Genomic DNA, 15,489 nt, shown 5'->3' on the forward strand with positions numbered 1-15,489 from the left:
TCAAGCGCATTGAGTGTTGTGCCTCCATTCGCACAACTTGCATAGGTGAGTGCGTTTTGATTGGGCTCTTCACTATCTCATCCATCAGGTTCCATCCAGGGGCGCGCACCCTGTTCTCTTTTCTAGTTTGGTGGTGCACATGGATGGATCAGGCCCAGAACATAGTAGAGAAGTAATCCCAGCACTCACCATATGTTCAAGGATATGCAATAAGCTACATTGAATATATGGTAAGTGCTGGAATTACTTCTCTACTATTATTATTGGTGGCACAGTGTGCAGCACTGGTACATCTAGGAGGCACAGTGTCCGGCACTGTTAAATCCTGGTGGCATATAGAGTATGTAGAATTTTATAATTGCCCCCCCCCCCCTCTTTTGTGCTAGGGATGTTTGGGACCCGCTACGTACAGGTGGCCGTGATGGGGCTAGTGGGCTTGTACTTCTTGATCATCAAGTACACTAACGACTAGAGATGAGCGAACTTACAGTAAATTCGATTCGTCACAAACTTCTCGGCTCGGCAGTTGATGACTTTTCCTGCGTAAATTAGTTCAGCTTTCCGGTGCTCCGGTGGGCTGGAAAAGGTGGATACAGTCCTAGGAGACTCTTTCCTAGGAATGTATCCACCTTTTCCAGCCCACCGGAGCACCTGAAGGCTGAACTAATTCACGCAGGATAAGTCATCAACTGCCGAGCCGAGAAGTTCGTGACGAATCAAATTTACTGTAAGTTCGCTCATCTCTACTAACGACCCATTAGTGTAATGTAAGTATAATATTTTGTGTGATGGGGTGAGACATGAGGAGGGATTTGGGTGGAATGGGGGCGTGGCCAGGGTGGAGTCTTGCAGGGGGTCCTTGCTTTATTTGGTCCGGGGGCCATGAGTGTTGTCAGTCCGCCCCTGTATATGTCCTATTCCTTTTGAATACATTTCTGGCTTTGGCTCAAAAACTGCAGTGGCAGATATCCAAAAACTGCCAGAAAAAAAGCCAAGTGGAAACTTAGCCTTAGGGGGCTGATCACATACCTTTTCACGGTTCCGGAGTAATGTTTTTTATTTCCATCTGAAAGATTCCTGATGGGCATGCATAATTATGATGTAATGTGGTGCTCGGAGGTATAGGTGGGCTTATCGGGGCCAGGTGTGTGTATGACTTACATCCCTCCCATCGCTTCCTTCCAGGAGACAACAATTTGGGATACGTTTTCTCAGTTGTGAATACCGAAGCTATCATTTAGCACCATCCTTTTTGAATCACCTTGTATTTCTATATGTGCATGTGTGTACTTGAATGTGTTAGTCTGTGCTTGTGTGTGTGTATATTTTTCCTGTATGTCAATACAGTGTGTATGTAAAAGTACATGTATTCTTAAGTGTGTGTATGGATGGATATTTCTGTGTGTATTTGAGTTTGTATAGGGAGGGGTGATGCAGTGAGTGTAGTAAGGTGGGGGGAGTTGAGAGGATAGACAGAGTGGAAGAGGGAGAGAGGGAGGGCTGTAGTGGGAAGAACAGAGGGAAGGAGAGAAGGAGGGATTGAAAGGCTGCAGCGCACACACACGGACACACACACCTGCAGCACACATCCCTAGAGCAGCTGGATCAGGAGCAGGGGCTGCCTACTGCAACCAGTGGGACATAGTGCACAGTCCCAGCAATGTCTTGGATGGCAGGGGACCCCTTTATCATCATCATGGCACTAAAGCTCTCACGGCTATAGATACCTTCTTCCCTGGGGAACAGCTTGGCACCCCAAACTTCATTCACAGACCCCCAACAGGACAATACCAGGGGCATCATCAAGGTAAGTGCCAGATGTCTTTATATGGTACTTTACCTTCAATCTCCTACCGGGAGACTATCACAGTACAGATGTAGCAGAGCTGAGTTTGTCATTTGATACCACTAAAGAATTCACGACATATTGTTTTACACAGAACCGAGTTACATAGGACTGCAGGTAAACCTTCTGCATTATCTCAACCACGAAAGCAAGCAGCGCTTACAAACAGTGGAGCCCTAAAGAGTTAAATGACAAATCCAGTTCTGCATCTAAGCTCTTTTTTTTTTTTTACCTGGAACATTAACCCCTTCAGGACAAGATCACTAAAGAGGACCTGGCTGTATGAACATGCGTGGCTCTGGTCATTGTAGAAGATGTTGCTCTGCATCTGTAGGTGTCACTCAGCATTGCCCTTTAGGACCCAGCTGTCAGTGTGCTCCCCGAGGCTCTGCAGTGACTGCTCTGGAACAGTGGATTTAGTCTTTAGTGATTGTGGGAGAATGACACTGGGTATTGCTGGCCATTGATGGCACTGGATGGGTGAAAGGGGTGATGGTGTGGGCATCTACGTGCATAAAGATTCCTAGAAAATCACCTGGACAGAAGGGTTATCCCAGTGTTTCCCAACCAGGGTGCCTCCAGCTGTTGCAAAACTACAACTCCTAGCATGCTCGGACAGCCTTTCACCTGGTTGGGAAACACTGCCCTGCTGAATACAGATCACTGAGCTGACATACTGCAAATAGGCTGGATCAGCTACTGTCACTGGGAATAGGGAGCAATGCCACCATAATGTCCCCCATGTCCTGCTCGCTACCTCTTATCTGACAGGGGCAGCATGGGTACAATATTTTGGGTAGAAATGACTCCAATGAAACATCTGCATATTACTGATCTAATGTAGAGTATTCTGTAGATGTTCTGGCTGCAGGAATGTCCTGGTAGTATTATTACCTGCGGGGGAGTGCAAAAGGTCCAGGCAGAGTTGTCATAGTCTTTCTTCTACCTTATTTTTTTGTTAGAGAAAAAAAAAATACCTTTTTATTCTTTTCATTGTATTTCACTAGAAATACTTCAGTTTATATATTTATCTATTTATTTTTTATGCCTAATTATCCATTTATATATATTAATCTAAAAAAATCTATCCATCCCTTTCATATATAATATCTCTCTATCCATTTCATATATAATATCTCGCTCTTTATTTTATATCTAGTATCTATCCATTTCATATACAATATCTATCCATCTTATATCTATGTATCTATCTATCTCATATCTATCTATATCTCATATCTATCTATCTATATCTCATATCTATCTATCTCATATCTATCTATATTTCATATCTATCTCATATCTATCTATCCATCTCATATCTATCTATATTTCATATCTATCTATATCTCATATTTATATCTCATATCTATCTTTATTTCATATCTATCTCATATCTATCTATATATAATATCTATATCTCATATCTATCTACCTATCTCATATCTATCTAGAAGAAGGAATGTCCGCAGCACACAGGTCCATAAAAATCCAAAGATTTATTCCATAAAAATAAGTGTCCACTATTAGCAACGTTTCAGCCATCTCACCTGGCAAGCTTGAGAAAGACCAGGTGAGATGGCTGAAACGTTGTTAATGGACACTCTTAATTTTTATGGAATAAATCTTTGGATTTTTTTGAACCTGTGTGCTGTATACTACATGGACCCCTGACCTAGGTCTTGATTCTGCGTGCACCATTCTTTATTCAAGCTTCTAGGACGTGCTGCTTTCCTTTTTACATATCTATCTATCTATCTATCTATCTATCTATCAGTTTTTGGAATACTGTCACTGCAGTTTTTGAGCCAAAGCGAGAAGTGTATTCAAAAGGAATAGGACATATAAAAGGAAGGACGTACACTTCTCCTCCCTTATGGATCCACTTCTGAGTTTGGCTCAAAAACTGCAGTGGCAGATATCCAAAAACTGCCAGAAAAAAAACAAGTGGAAACTTAGCCTATCACATGTCTATCTATCTCATATATTTCTATTTATCTATCTCATATCTATTATCTATCTATTTATCTCATATCTATCTATTTATGTCATATCTGTTTATTTATCTCATATCTATCTCTATCTTATCCTCGTTCGTACAATAAATTAGTTAAATTGTTTGTCAGCTTTTTAGACGAGGATGCAGCCTTAGAGTCTGTATTAATGCAGTGTATTGTGTGTATTGTAGCGACATGTTTTGAGCTGTCATCAGAAGTCTGGAGAAGGAGAATAAGATTCTATGCAGTAAAGATTGTGCACAAGTGTTCTGCGAGGTCAATGAGTGGCTAATGTTTGAAGACTGGCATCCACACTCCAGTCCGCTGCACTTCACATATAGTAAACTAGAGATCCATGAAAGGCGCATTGTAAATGTTAATGATGATTTAATTGCATCTGAAATGCGGCATGTTCTGACACGTGAACATGGTGCTGAAGTGTATACACTGGTACAAGGCATCTGCCCAGCAGATAATGACATCACTTGCCACTGTATTTGATGACACCATTCCCTATGGTTGTCATGGCATGCTGGGAGTTGTAGTTATGGAGCAGAAAGAGAGCCAAGACTTGGAGATCATAGTTCTTTAACTGTATAGGCATGGAAGCTTTACACTGACTGCAACTCCTAATAGTACATCACAGGCAATATGGTCCTATATCCAGTGGCGTTGCTAGAGTTGGTGTCACCCGGTGCGGTAGAAAATGGTGTCACCCCCATACGTACCCCCTCCCCCCAGTAAGTTTTTAGCCTGTTGTGACAGACACCACTGTTGTAGCGCATTGTGAGAAATTCCAGTATAATAATCAGATATACCAGTTGCCACAGAATGGGAAAGTGTTAAAGAAGTTTTCACCATTGAAATATACAGCTCCCAGAATTACTTAAAGGGGTACTCCACTGGAAAACATTTACTTTTATATCAACTGGTGCCAGAAAGTTAAACAGATTTTTAAATTACTTCTATTTAAAATCTTAATCCTTACAGTACTTATCAGCTGCTGTATGCTCCACAGGAAGTTGTGTAGTTCTTTCCAGTCTGACCACAGTGCTATTTGCTGACACCTCTGTCCATGTCAGGAACTGTCCATGTCAGGAACTGTCCAGAGGTGTCAGCACAGAGCACTGTGGTCAGACAGAAAAGAAATTAAAAAAGAAAATAACTTCCTGTGAATCGCTTATACAGCAGCTAATAAGTACTGGAAGGATTAAGATTTTTAAATAGAAGTAATTTACAAATCTGTTTAACTTTGTAGCACCAGCTGATTAAAAAAAATGTTTTCCAGTAGAGTACCCCTTTGAGCAGTGGTGAGGTTATGCTGGGAGTTGTAGTTTCACTGACCTAACTGTAGAACTGACAAGTGACTACAGCTCTGATAGGACATAGAGAGGAGAATGTACAATGATATCAGTGACTACAGGTGACGTCTTCTCTATAGTGAGGAGAATACACAATGATATCAGTGACTATAGGTGACGTCTTCTCTATAGTGAGGAGAATGTACAATGATATCAGTGACTACAGGTGACGTCTTCTCTATTGTGAGGAGAATACACAATGATATCAGTGACTACAGGTGACGTCTTCTCTATTGTGAGGAGAATACACAATGATATCAGTGACAACAGGTGACGTCTTCTCTATAGTGAGGAGAATACACAATGATATCAGTGACTACAGGTGACGTCTTCTCTATAGTGAGGAGAATACACAATGATATCAGTGACTACAGGTGACGTCTTCTCTATAGTGAGGACAATACACAATGATATCAGTGACTACAGGTGACGTCTTCTCTATAGTGAGGAGAATACAAAATGATATCAGTGATTACAGGTGATGTCTTCTCTATAGTGAGGAGAATGTACAATGATATCAGTGATTACAGGTGACGTCTTCTCTATAGAGAGGAGAATGTACAATGATATCAGTGACGTCTTCTCTATAGTGAGGGGAATACACAATGATATCAGTGATTACAGGTGACGTCTTCTCTATAGTGAGGAGAATGTACAATGATATCAGTGATTACAGGTGACGTCTTCTCTATAGAGAGGAGAATGTACAATGATATCAGTGACGTCTTCTCTATAGTGAGGAGAATACACAATGATATCAGTGACTACAGGTGACGTCTTCTCTATAGTCTTCCCTTATCTAATTCAGATGGTACATACCTCCAGGACTTGTTCCAGCTAAAACTTCTCTCTGCAGAATGTGACGCCCAGACGTCTCCTCACTATGTCGGCGGATTCTCATCCTCTATATGAAAACAATTATTATTATAAACCTGACAGGCACTGTATCCTCTAAATATAATACTACTATACACTACACTCTTTGATTATAAACCTTCCATACACCATACCCACTGAATATAATACTACCACACACTGTACATTCTGAATATAATACCAACACATACTGTACCCTCTGAATATAAATCTGCCACATACTGTACCCACTGAATATAATACTACCACATACTGTACCCTCTGAATATAATACTACCACAAACTGCGCCCTCTGAATATAATACTACCACAAACTGCGCCCTATGAATATAAATCTGCCACATACTGTACCCTCTGAATATAAATCTGCCACATACTGTACCCTCTGAATATAAATCTGCCACATACTGTACCCTCTGAATATAAATCTGCCACATACTGTACCCCTGAATATAATACCGCCACATACTGTACCCTCTGAATATAAATCTGCCACATACTGTACCCTCTGAATATAAATCTGCCACATACTGTACCCTCTGAATATAAATCTGCCACATACTGTACCCCTGAATATAATACCGCCACATACTGTACCCTCTGAATATAATACTTAGAGATGAGCGAACTTACAGTAAATTCAACTCATCACAAACTTCTCTGCTCAGCAGTTGATGACTTTTCCTGCATAAATTGGTTCAGCTTTCAGGTGCTCCCGTGGGCTGGAAAAGGTGGATACAGTCCTAGGAGACTCTTTCCGGAGCACCTGAGAGCTGAACTAATTTACGCAGGAAAAGTCATCAACTGCCAAGCCGAGAAGTTCGTGACGAATCGAATTTACTGTAAGTTCACTCATCTCTAATAATACTACCACAAACTGCGCCCTCTGAATATAATACTACCACAAACTGCGCCCTCTGAATATAATACTACCACAAACTGCGCCCTCTGAATATAACGTTGCCATACAGTGCACCCTCTGAATATAATACCACAACCGCAGTAACACCCCTCAACATCCGTTAGCTGATGCTATTACCACGGGAGGGGGGTATTGGTGGTGTTGCTAGTGGATGATGGGGGTGCTACTACTGGGGGGGGGGGGTGTTGCTGGAGGATGATGAGGGTGCTACTGGCCATCCCCCCTGGCAGTATCACCCCCATCATCCATCCGCAGGATCATCCTCCTGGCAGGAGCACCTCCATCATCCACCATCAGGATCTGCTGATGGAGGTGCTGCTTGGGGGGGGGGGTGTTGCTGGTGGATGATGAGGGTGCTACTGCCAGGGGGGGAGCATTAGGTAGGCAGCAGTGCCCCCACATTAGGTCGGTCGCAGTTTCCCCACATTAGGCAGCATAGATTCCCCACATTTGGTACCAGTTCCCCCACATTAGGGATGTACCAGTTACCCCACATTAGGGATGTACCAGTTACCCCACATTAGGTAGCAATTTCCCCACATTAGGTAGCACAGATTCCCCACATTAGGTAGCAATTTCCCCACATTAGGTAGCATAGACTCCCCACATAAGGTAGCATAGACTCCCCACAGGTAGCACAGACTCCGCACATCTGGTAGTAGTTTCCCCACATTAGGCCGCAGGTTCCCTTGCAGGTTACCCACAATGGGTCAAAGTCTCCCCACAATAGATCGCTGGTTATACACCCCCCCCCCCCCCCCACACACACACACACACACAGTCAGAGAGACAGACACACTCACACAGAGTCACATACACACACACACAGTCAGAGAGACAGACACACTCACACAGTCACATACACACACACACACACACAGTCACACACACACACAGTCACACAAGCATAGATAGAGACAGACACACACACACAGTCACACACACACAGTCACACACACAGTCACACACATAGTCTCACACACACACAGTCACATACACACACACACAGTCTCACACACACAGTCTCACACACACACACAAGCATAGATAGAGACAGACAGAGAGACAGACATACACACTCACCCATCCAGCGCAGCGCTCCTTCTCACCGGGCGCCGTGCGAGTGACGTAACTCACGTCCTCCTGCGCGGCCATGCGGTGTGACGTCAGGCCGGCGCAGACGTGGGAGCGGAGGACGGGCACAGTGCTGGTGAAGGTGAGGGGGGGGTTGATGACGGACGGGCGCAGAGTGAAGGTGAAAGAGGGGGGGGGTGATGACGGACGGGCGCACCGCACACACAGCGCGGGGGGGGGGGGGGGGTGCTGACGGATGGGAGGCCGGTCGGGCACAGATGGGGGGGGGGTGCTGCGGAGCGTCTTGGTGTCACCCCATTAGGTTGGTGTCATCCGGTGCGGGCCGCACCCCCCGCACCCGGGTCGCAACGCCACTGCCTATATCCAATCCCCTCTCATGCAGTTTAAAAGGAGTTGTCCCTTATAGACAGACAATCCCTTTTCTTGTCACAGGGTGTTTCACTACAGAACCCCTCAGCAGTCAACTGTAATCAGAATAGGAAACTGGCCGCACCCCCACTGGAGAAATGAGGCATTGCAGGGTGCCAATTCAATTGTAACATATGGGTGTGCAGGTTCCTTTAGGTCTTCCTTGGGGCTGCTCTGTTAGGCTATGTTTCCACTTGTTTTTTTTCTTTCAATTTTTGGATATCTGCCACTGCAGTTTTTGATCCACAGCCATAAGTGTACTCAAAAGGAATAGGACATATAAAGGAAGAACTTACACTTCGCCTCCCTTATGGATCCACTTCTGAGTTTGGCTCAAAAACTGCAGTGGCAGTTTTCCCCAAAAACTGCCTTAAAGGGGTACTCCGCTGCCCTGCTTCCAGAGCTCCGCTCAACAGCATCCGGAAGTTTATTGTTCCGAACGCTGTGCGTGGGCTTCCGTGTTCAGGGCCCCCCCTGTGACATCACGCCCACCCCCTCGGGCGGGCGTGGCGTCACTAGGGGCGGCCCTGAACACTGAAGCCCGCGCACAGCATTCAGAACAATAATCTTCTGGAAGCAGGGCAGCGGAGTACCCCTTTAAGGTTATAGATAAGACACACTACCTAGGAACTCAGACTGACTACATCCCTTTAGGCTGATTTCACATGGGTTACAATTTTTTGTTCACATTTGTCACAAATTTGCTTAGGTATGTGTTCGGCTGGGTTCCTTTAATTTTGCTTTTTACAAAAATGTAATAAAACTATGCTATTCTATACAGCAAAATAACAAAACAAAAACCATATACTTTGCTATCCTTTTTAATATAATGTAAGTCAATGCTGATGCATACAGCAGAATCCATTTTTTTAGCATCTGTTAACATATATGTTTATTTTTTTCAAGAGTATAAAAGAACCCAGCCTTAAATGTAAAGTTTGCTACACATCCAATGTGGATTTTGGGGGAGATTTGTCATTGCCTTCCTGACATTTTGCTGGCTGAAAATTTCTGCAAAATGTTTGCACAGTTAGTGTTTACACAATTTCAAAATAGACAACTTTGGCAAAGGTGACTGTGAAATGCAGTGCTTCATTCTTGACTATGCAGTGGACAAGATTTATTAACTGCATCTGCGCAAATGTTCAAAAAATATGTGAATTCATACCCCTTCTGCCTTGCCTTAGAAAAGTGACACCCTACAGCAAATTCTGAGGTGATTTTTTTTAATTTTATTATTTGTGCAAAATTTATCAAAGTCTGTGCAACGTTTTGATAAATTTGGTGCACATAAGCCAAAAACACATTGGTAAATCTCCCCCTCTGTCTTTATGGGGAAGGGTCACACATACTGTATTTTTCTGCGTATTTGCAGCTCCGTATTTTCCTACCCATTGAAGTCAATGGGTAGCAAAATCAACCACAGAAAATATCCTATCCTTACACTGACAGTGCTAAAATCAGCTACAAATCCACCACATCACGCACATGCTATAGCAGCTATCCCATCCCCTGTGGAGTCACTGAAAAATGAAAGAAACAATCTGATTGGTTGCTAAGGGCGACTGCTTTACTTTTTCTTACTAAAAAGAATATGTGAGATAAAAAGAAACTATAAACAAAATATACACAGTGACGTCACAGTACAGGGATAATATACACAGTGACGTCACAGTACAGGGATAATCTACACAGTGACGTCACAGTACAGGGATGAAGTGCAAAGTGACGCCACCAAACAGAGATAATAGAGTAACATCAGTACAGCATCATTATCTTAAAATTGTGACATCATTGTATACAATAACCCTGTAGTGCCTGAAGCTTAATAAATAAGATGGGGGCTGAAGGAGGCAGAAACAAACCAAGCCGGCCAGGCTATTTGCAGGCCAGGCATGTGAGTAGGGAGCAGGATAACTGACTGTTGACAATACCGATGATGCATTGTCTGACTCCAGTCTTTCTTCCCTGTGTTTCTTTTTGGTGAGCAGCTGGGACCGGGGCTACCAGCAGTCACTTCTCTTAAAGTGGCAGAGGGGCAAATGTACTTAGGGCGGGAGGAGGCCTTGGGTGGCAGCCTAACTGGTCTAATAGAAGTGCCACCACTGTCAGATCTTGCACAAAGGAAGAGTGGAGCAGTTGCCCATAGTAACCAACTAGTTTTTATTTTTGTGAGGCCTTTTGAAAATAAAAACAGCGATGAGCAACTGATCCACTCATCCTTTGCCCAAGGTTTGATAAATCTCCCTTTAGTGTATCAGGCCCACAGCCACAGGATCTGAATGACCTAAGACATAGCTTCACTGACACATTAAAGTCCATATCCGAGGATATGCTAGCACACGTCTGGTCAGAACTGGTCTGCCATCAGGTATTAGTCACCAATGGAAATAATTTTGAACATCTGTAGTGCATAGATAAAATTTAATACACTGCTCAGAAAAATAAAGGTAACACTAAGATAACACATCCTAGATCTGAATGAATGAACTAATCGTATGAATAGTTGAATGTGCTGACAACACAATCACACAAAAATTATCAATGGAAATCAAATTTATCAACCTATGGAGGTCTGGATATGGAGTCACATTCAAAATCAAAGTGGAAAACCACATTACAGGCTGATCCAACTTTGATGTAATGTCCTTAAAACAAGTCAAAATGAGGCTCAGTAGTGTGTGTGGCCTCCACGTGCCCGTATGACCTCCCTACAATGCCTGGGCATTCTCCTGATGATGTGACGTCTCCTGAGGGATGTCCTCCCAGACCTGGACTAAAGCATTCGCCAACTCCTGGACAGTCTGTATGCATATGGTCTCATAAGGGGTCTGAGGATCTTATCTCTGTACCTAATAGCAATCAGGCTACCTCTGGCAAGCCCATGGAGGGCTGTGCGGCCCCCCCAAAGAAATTCCACCCCACAATCGGTCATGCCCACCGCCAAATCGGTCATGCTGGAGGATGTTTTAGGCAGCAGAATGTTCTCCATGGCGTCTCCAGACTGTGTCACATGTGCTTAGTGTGAACCTGCTTTCATCTGTGAAGAGCACAGGGCGCCAGCGGCGAATGTGCCAATCTTGGTGTTCTCTGGCAAATGCCAAACTTCCTGCCCGGTGTTGGACTGTAAGCACAACCCCCACATGTGGATGTTGGGCCCTCATACCACCCTCGTAGTCTGTTTCTGACCTTTTGAGTGGACACATGCACATTTGTGGCCTGCTGAAGGTCATTTTGCAGGGCTCTGGCAGTGCTTCTCCTGCTCCTCCTTGCACAAAGGCGGAGGTAGTGGTCCTGCTGCTGGGTTGTTTCCTTCCTACGGCCTCATCCACGTCTCCTGATGTACTCGCCTGTCTCCTGGTAGCGCCTCCATGCTCTGGACACTACACAGACACAGTAAACCTTCTTGCTACAGCTCTCATTCATGTACCATCCTGGATGAGCTTCACCACCTGAGCCACTTGTGTGGGTTGTAGACTCCGTCTCATGCTACCACTAGATTGAAAGCACCGCCAGCATTCAAAAAGTGACCAAAACATGAGCCAGGAAGCATAGGAACTGAGAAGTGGTCTTTGGTCACCACCTGCAGAGCCACTCCTTTATTGGGGGTGTCTTGCTAATTGTCTATAATTTCCACCTGTTGTCTGTTCCATTTGCACAACAGCATGTGATCTTGCTTCCTGAGTGGACAGTGTGATTTCACAGGAGTGTCATTGACTTGGAGTTACATTGTGTTGTGTAAGTGTATTTTTTTTTTGAGCAGTGTACATTTGTACTATGTCCTTTCGTTTATGAATACCACATTTTTGTGCCATCTTTTATGACTCTGTAAATAGAGAAACTGGAAAATATATACAGCTCACCCTCGTAGCGTTCAGTCTCTGCTGCTCATCCAGTCTGGGTGCACGGGAAACGTGGCCGCTCCACGAGACAAACAATACAGGAAGAGATCACTTGAAAAAATCCATAGTGAAAAACTCCAGCACTTCCAGAGTGGATAAAAAAGTATAGAATTTATTCAATCTCCGTGGAGGTAAAAAAAACATGCATAGAAGGCAGGAAAATACGATAAAAACTGACGCGTTTCGTTAGCCTTTGTCACACCTTGACAAATCACTATGGATTATTTCAAGTGATCTCTTCCTGACTCTGTAAATACCCAGATGTCCTATGTAAGTACCTGTGGTAGCCACTAGGGAGCATGATGAGGGTTATGCTGGATTTAGTAGTCCCTGTTGAATATTTTCTGTGGCAGAGTGGTACTAACAAGATGTTACTCTGTGACCTATAACATTTTGTCACTCAAACTGTTTCCCCATACAAAGCATGGGAACGAGTCAACTTGTACTTGACTGAACTCCTTTTGCAATTCTAGAAAAATACAGTTACTTGAATACAGCTTGAAATAATTACAGGCAGGGGGATAGAAATAGTCACTGTGCCTTTTAATGAGTGCTTTAGTAGCAGTGGTGTCACTAGGGTGGCTGTCACCTAGTGCAGTAGAAAATGGTGTCACCTCTCCCCTACAAGTTATTGTATACTAGTACACTGTTCACTGACATAGGATTAGTAGTATACTAGTATACTGGAGACTGATAAGAGTAGTAGTAGACTGGTGACTGACATAACAGTAGTTGCACTGGTGGCTGATAGGAGTAGTAGTATACCGGTGGCTGGCATAAAAGTAGTAATGCTGTGAGGTAAGTTATATGATTAGTAGTACACCGGTGACTGGCATAAGAGTAGTACTGTGATTTGACTGATATAGTAGTAGTATACAGGTGACTGATGGGAATAGTAGTACGCTGATGACTGGCATAAGAGTAGTAGTATTGTTAGGTGACTGACATAAGAGACCAGTGAGGCAGCGCTATAGTCAGTAACTAAATCTCTAGTCACAATCTCTAGTCATACACAGCTCTCCTACACCTTTCAGCTCTGCAATACACGTCAGGAGTCTTGATCCATGACCACAGACCTGGTGTGAGAAGAAAGCGAAATGTTGCAGCAACTACAACTTACTATAGAGAGGATGTCACAGCTCCCCCTGCTGGTTATTTTTCTTTTGAGCTCTTCCCTCTCATGCTGACTGTATAATGTGTGACTGTCACTTTTGTCACATGCGCCCTGCACTCTTTTTGGTAATATTAATAAATAAGAGTTAAAGGGGTATTCCAGCAATTTTTTTATTTGACTATGTTACAGGGGCTGTCAAGTTAGTGTAGTTCATAATATAGTGTCTGTACCTGTGTGTGACAGTTTTTTCTCACAATTCTTCTGTAATTTTCACCCCAATATTTATTTTTAACAGCATAAAAAATGACTGTTGTCTCAGACTTTTCCCAGGTTGCAATGAGGCCGAGACCTGACTCACTAGTCATCTGATGACAGGGAGCCTGTCTGATCTCTCTCCCACCAAGCGATCATTCCACCCATTGAAGCAATCTGCAACTAATGCAACAGCTGTAGGCACCCTGATTGAAAACCACAGGTCTTTTGAGTGGATGCAGCTCATTTATGTTTCAATGGGTGGGATGGTTGATGTGTGGGAGAGAGGAAAATGGAATTATGGGATTTGTAGGCAAAATAAGAAAACTCAAACAGGAAATACCAGTTCACAAAAAGCTAGCCACAGTATTATGGTAATCTCACAACAAAGCCATGTAGCCCCAAGACAAGCGCAGATCCTTCCTAAGCATGTCCATTACTATCTGCCAGGTACATACTTAAATCACCTTATGGTGGATAGCCCCTTTAACCCCTTCAGGACCAGGGGTTTTTCCGTTTTTGCACTTACATTTTTTCCTCCTTACCTTTAAAAAAATCATGACTCTTTTGAGGTGAATTTTGCACCTAAAAAGCCATACTTATTTTTTGCGCTACCAATTCTACTGTGTAATGACATCAGTGATTTTACCCAAAAATCTAGAGTGAAATGGAAAAAGAAATCATTGGGCAACAAAATTGAAGAAAAAAACACCCTTTTGTAACTTTTGGGGGCTTCCGTTACTACGCAGCACATTTTTTGGTAAAAATGACACCTTCTCTTTATTCTGTAGGTCCATACAATTAAAATGATACCCTAATTATATAGGTTTGATTTTGTCGTACTTCTGGAAAAAATCATAACTACATGCAGGAAAATTTATACATTTAAAATTGTCATCTTCTGACCCCTATAACTTTTTAATTTTTTCGCGTACGAGGCGGTATGAGGGCTCATTTTTTGCGGTAGTTTTTAGTGGGACCATTTTAGTATTGATCAGACTTTTTGATCGCTTTTTATTCATTTTTTCATGATATAAAAAGTGACCAAAAATACGCTATTTTGTACTTTGGAATTTTTTTGCGCATACGCCATTAACCGTGCGGCTTAATTAACTATATATTTTTATAATTCAGATATTTCCGCATGTGGCGATACCACATGTTTGTTTTTATTTACACAGTTTTTATTTATTTATTTTTATGGGAAAAGGGGGTGATTCAAACTTTTATTAGGGAAGGGGTTAAATGATCTTTATTAACTTTTTTCCCCCACTTTTTTTTTGCAGTGTTATAGCTCCCATAGGGACCTATAACACTGCACACACTGATCTTTTACATTGATCCATGGTTTCTCATAGGAAACCATTGATTGATGATTCTGCCGCTTGACTGCTCATGCCTGGATCTCAGGCACTGAGCAGTCATTCGGCGATTGGACACCAGGAGGCAGGTAAGGGAACCCTCCTGGCTTCCTACAGCTGTTTGGGATGCAGCGATTTCCCCGGGGTGGTCCCGAACAGCCCACTGAGCTAGCCGGGGGTAGTTCAGTTTCACTAATCAACCTTGAACGCAGCGTCTAAAGGGTTAATAACGTGCTTCACCACGATCAGTGCCGTGGGATTAGCCACGGGTCTGACCCGCTATAATGCGTTATAGAAAGGGAGCGGACTCAGGGCATACAGTTACGCCCTGTGTCCTTAACCCCTTAAGGACGCA

General features: G+C 43.2%; 1 protein-coding gene across 6 annotated transcripts in view; it reads left to right on the plus strand.

Moving 5' to 3' along the window:
* LOC130275997 (G-protein coupled receptor 22-like) overlaps positions 1 to 15,489 on the plus strand; it is a 430,686-nt gene that overhangs the window by 61,197 nt on the left and 354,000 nt on the right. For 5 of the 6 annotated variants that reach the window (XR_008844981.1, XM_056524775.1, XM_056524774.1 and 2 more), the window contains exon 1: positions 1,556 to 1,807. The exons of the other annotated variant lie outside the window; for it this stretch is intronic. The gene's annotated coding sequence lies outside the window, so the exon portion shown is untranslated. Of the gene's footprint in view, positions 1 to 1,555; positions 1,808 to 15,489 lie in introns of those variants that run through there. 6 annotated transcript variants of the gene reach the window in all.

The sequence above is a fragment of the Hyla sarda genome, chromosome 6, assembly GCF_029499605.1.
Source record: "Hyla sarda isolate aHylSar1 chromosome 6, aHylSar1.hap1, whole genome shotgun sequence".
NCBI classification, from domain to species: Eukaryota; Metazoa; Chordata; class Amphibia; order Anura; family Hylidae; genus Hyla; species Hyla sarda.